Below are 5,166 nucleotides of genomic sequence, written 5' to 3' on the forward strand. Positions count from 1 at the left end.
TTGATCTTTGCCCTCATGGAACATACAGTCTAATTGGAGCTTGAGCTAGGAAGGCTAGAGGTAGCATGTATTGATAGAGAAAAATGGTGAAACCTGCACAATAGGGCAGTTGACGGAAGCTTCTCTGAAAAGGTAATATTTCAGCTGTGACCTGACATTGAGAGGTTATCTGTGTGAGTGGCCAGAAAGAGTATTCCAGGTAAAGGTAACAGCTGTAAGAAAACCAAGAGGTGGGGAGAAGGTTAGTGCAGGGGTGGGCAAACTTTTTGACTCGAGGGCCACAGTGGGTTCTTAAACTGGACCGGAGGGCCGGAACAAAAGTATGGATGGAGTGTTCGTGTGAACTAATATAAATTCAAAGTAAACATCATTACATAAAAGGGTACGGTCTTTTTTTTAGTTTTATTCATTTCAAACGGACCGGATCCGGCCCGTGGGCCGTAGCTTGCCCACGGCTGTTCTATACCATTGGTTCTCAACCTTGGCAGCACATTAGAATCACCTGGGAATCTTTTTAAATTCCTGATTTCTGGGCCTCATCCTCCAGAAATTGTGTCTCTGTTACTAATGTTGTGGCCCCGCCCCATCACAAAGAAACAGAATTCCCGGAGGATGAGGCCCAGAAACCAGGATTTTAAAAAGATTCCCAGGTGATTCTAATGTGCAGCCAAGTTGAGAACCCCTGTTCTATACGGTCCCCGATTGGATGATTTGAAGTAAACCAAGGAGCGGGAAGAGCTGGGGGGCCCCTGAGTCTCCCCTCGCCCAGCCTCTCAGGCCCTAGAGGGCAGTGCAAGCCAAGATGGCCAGGCGCGGCCGGAGCCTCAGCCATGTGGGGCAGAACCAGACTCAATTTCACCACCCTGCAGGGGCTTCTGGAGTCCCCGGCGTGCTGCCGGATGTTCAGGGACCCTTGTCAGCCACGGCAAGGTTCTCTGTCTGGGAGGGTTGGTCTGGGAAAGCGTCAGTCACTTCCTTTGGATTATGGAGGGAGGAGGCCGGGGACCGGCCACAGGCAATGACATCCACGGCACCCCCTTCTCAGGCTTGGTTTCCGGACAGGCCCCCGCTGCCTTCCTGGGTGTTGGCTCGCAGCCCGCCTACCCTCTGCCTGGGGCGGCCCTGGAATCCTCAGCTGCCCAGGCAGGACTCTGAGTCTGTCACCAGGGGTGGCAGGAAGCGAGCCCTTCTCCGTGGGGGCTGCGGCGCATGGCTGGGAGCTTGGAACCATTTCCTGCAGCTGCTGGGGACAGGGAGCCAAGGAATGCTGTGCTTCCCGGCTTCCCTGGGACCCGCTGTCCCCCCGCCACAGCCCCTGGGCTCCACCAGGCCCCACTCGAGCCTCGCGGTTGGTACATTTTATCCCATTAGGAAAGGAATCTGCAACGAGATGACTCTAGCGCTGGGCAATGCGGGCGAGCAGCTGGCTCGCTGTCATCCCCGACCTCCTTTTCTGAGCTCCCCCTGCGTGGCCCCCCACTCCGGACCATTCTGCTCAGAGCGAGGCAAGTTCCAGCGAAATCTAGACGCCTGACAGATCTGCTCAGGCAGTCGCCCCTGCCTCACTCTCGTCCGCCCGGCCAGGCCTGGCCAGGCTCTGCTGACCTGGAATTCCCAGCGGCAGGAAGCAGCCGCGCCCTCCCCAGCGGCCTGGCTGCAGCGTCTCCTCCTCCACGTGCCCTCAGCCCAGGCCAGGCTGCCCGCTGACCCCCCACACCTGCTGGTGTCCTGTGCGCAGCTTCCCCCTGAAGCGCAGACACATGCCTCTCCGTGGCCCTGGCTGCGACGCCGGCCACTGCTTCTGCACTTCGCGGGTCTGGGACTAACTAGGCGCTCAGTAAAAGGGCTCTGCGATTCCACTCGGCTACTTACCCAGTCCCTTACCCTTTACCCGGAAGGGCTGATGCGGGCTTAGATTACAGGCCAGAACCTGTAATCAGCGGCCGGAGAATTCCTGTCCGGCCGCTGGCCCGGCCTCCGTGCTGCTCTGTTTTTGTTGTTTGTTTTTTTAAATTCTCACCAGAGGATGTTTTTCCATTGATTTTTAGGGAGAGTGGAAGAGAGAGGGAGAGACAGAGAGAAACATCGATGTCGGAGAGACACATGGGTTGTGTTGCCTCTTGCACACACCCTGACCAGGGTCCAGGAGCCTGCAGCCAAGTATGTGCCCTTGACCGGAATTGAACCTGGGAACTTTTGGTCTTCAGGCCGACGCTCTACCCACGGAGCCGAACCAGGGTGAGCTGGCCTGGAGGCCTCTGCCTTTTCTTCCTCACTGGGGTTGGCCCGCAGCCTCTCCCCTCCCTCCCTGGCCCCTGACTATTTCCACAATGTCCAGACCCGGCAAGGGAAGCCAGGTGCGTGAGGAGAGGGGAGAGAGAGACAGACCTGGCCCTGTTTCTCCCAGGTCCGGAAGCCCCTCTCATGAGCCCCAAGCCTCTGTATCCCCAGCTCCAGGGGTGGAGGGTCCTGGCAGTTGACATTTGATGCAGTGCATCCACTTTTCACCCACTCGGCAGGCATCAGTGGAGTTCTTTGTGGAGAGCGGCTACGGTGTTTGGACAGGTTCAAGCCTCAGACTAATGAGAGGGCACAGTCCTCTCATGGCCACGTGCAAGTCCCAGCTTGGAGGGCAGAGCCCTCCCAGCACAATTATAGCCAACAGCTGTGGTTGTGAGCTTGAACCTGTGGTCCGAACCCGTGGCCTCGCGTGGCTGAGTGACGTGGGCTTGATAGAGTTCAGGTGCATGTAGTTGAGTAGGATCGAAACCCACGAGAACATTGTAAACATCTTGACGGCACCCTCACTTTGCCTCGTGGAATCTGCTATGAAATAAAGACACGGCTTGTAGTCCACGGCGCTGTCTCTCCATCAGAGGGGACAGCGTCCCACCCAGACCCAGCTTTCTTCTCTTGTCGATCTTTTCTCCATCCTTCACTGCCCCCTCTCAGGCTCCCGAACCTGGCTGAGCTGGCGCGGCATGTAAGGCGCCCGGCATGGGGCTGAGTGTGCCATGGCCGTGCCGGCTCTCCACAGTTCTTTGCTCAGGGCCAGGGACAGTGAGGCTCTGAAGATGAACACACATCCACAGCGTGGCCACCCACTGGCTCTGTGACCTCTGACAAGGACTGGACCCTGGGCCTCAGTTGTGTGTCCAGGGTGCAGGGGTGGGACCGCGCTCAGTGACGGCAGCTGTCGTCCCGAGGGCGATCCCTGCGTCCAGGAGTGAGGTCTCCTGGGGACCAGGAGCAGTCAGGCACCGGGAGGCCTGGGGAGGCTGTTCTTGAGCCGGACAGGCAGGACTGGGTGGGTGGCGGGAGAGGGGACCACACAGGTGGCCCTGGGAGGACGTTGAGGGGAAGTGCTGAGCCTGGTGGGTCCTGGCCTGTGTGGGGCAGGTTCCTGTGGCCCAGGTGGCACGGAGGGGCTTAGATTTATCCTGCAGGTGGCTGGCATCCACGAAGGCATGTTGGTTTATGGGACTCGGGCTCCAAAATGCCAATTGGACTCTCCCAAAGGCTACCGGTCCCCAGCACAGACTTAAGGCCCCCGCAGGCCTCTGCTTCTTTTCTTTTTTAAAAACTGATTTGAGAGAGAGAGAAACATCAACCTGTTGTTCCACTCACTTAAGCATCCATTGGTTTGTTCCTTCATGTGCACCACGCGGGGGTGGAACCTGAAGCCTCAGCACGCTGGGACCAGCTGAGCTGCCCAGCGATGGCGAAGGCCTGTTTTCAATAAAATATCCATTCGCTTCTTCCAATGCTCCTGCATGCCTTCTCGACGCCAGGCCCTCCCTCGGGTACTGGAGGTTCCCAGGGTGGAGGGCGGGAGCAGACAGACACAGATCTTCCCGTCCGTCTTGGGGATCCGCTTTAAACCTCACATAACACCGTGGTGGTCGGAGCAGGGGTCCAGGGCAGGGACGCATGCCCAGGCTGGAAACAGACAGGAATGAGGGTTGCCAAGTGGAACAAGAATGCTGTGGGCAGCAGTGTTGAAAGTGGGAAGACGAGCAGAGCTGGCAGATGCCTGGCATATTTGTAAGAACGTAGAGGCTCCAGCCCGGCTGGCATGGTTCAGTGGTTGAGCAGTGGTTGAACATCTACCTATAAATCAGGAGCCCCTGGTTCGGTTCTGTTGCTGGTCAGGGCGCATGCCCGGGGTGTGAGCTCGATCCCCAGTGTGGGGAGCGCAGGAGGCAGCTAATGATTCCCTCTCCTCATGGATGTTTCTCTCCCCTTCCCCCTCCCTTTCCCTCTGAAATAACTTTTTAAAAAAGAGTCTCTATGTGGCAGGGGTCATTAAAAAGTGGGGGAAAGAGGTGTGGGTGGGTATTGAGAGAAGAGGAAGTGGAGGGCAGAAAGGTGGGGGGGTGGTGTGAAGTGGAGGGAGGGAGCCACACCTGGCAGGTGAGCAGGAAGTGAGGAGTCTGTCCTCCTGCAGCCGGAAGTCGGGCATCAGGTGGAGCGCTGAGCAGGGATGGTCACAGGTCGCTTTGGGTCTGGACATCGGACCCGGCTGCTGTCCCAGGAGGCCTGGGTGAGCAGAGGACAGGGCCCACGGCCTCCTCCTCCCCAAGGCCACACCCGAAGGTGCTCAGACGTCCAAGACCCAAGAAGAAAGGGCGCCGTGTAGGGCGCGGGCTGGCCCCTCCCCTTGGCAGACAGGAGGCGAGGGCACGGGCCCTGCAGGAGCCTGGGAGCGGTGGCAGCTGTGGCCCCTGTGAGGGCACCAGCAGCCCGCAGCTGTGTGGGTCTCCGGGACTTGAGGACCTCGGCCATTTGGAAGTCAGGGCTGTGGGTGGGCCAGAGGGCCATGAGGGCAGGGGGGTGCCGAGGGTGGGGGCAGGTCATGGCAGTTCAGCCCCTCCATCCAGCTGTCGGGAACAGCTGCCGCTCAGAAGGAGGGAGCCGGGCAGCAGGGCAGCAACAGGTGAGGAAGGGCCGTGGGAATGGAAGTCCGAAGCCCGCGGGGAGGAGGCCCTGGGGGAGGGGAAGCATCTGTGGGCTGACCGGCCAGCCTGACTTTCAGATGCAGCAGACATTCCTCAGGGAAGCGAGGAAGCTGGGTGGGGGCTGGGCGGCCAGGGACGGAGCCAGTGCCCCCCCCTCGCCCCCTGCGCTCCCCCTGGCTCCCCAAAGGCCTTCCTCTGGGCCACTCTG

The sequence above is a fragment of the Myotis davidii genome, unplaced genomic scaffold (genome assembly GCF_000327345.1).
Source record: "Myotis davidii unplaced genomic scaffold, ASM32734v1 scaffold663, whole genome shotgun sequence".
Lineage (NCBI taxonomy): Eukaryota > Metazoa > Chordata > Mammalia > Chiroptera > Vespertilionidae > Myotis > Myotis davidii.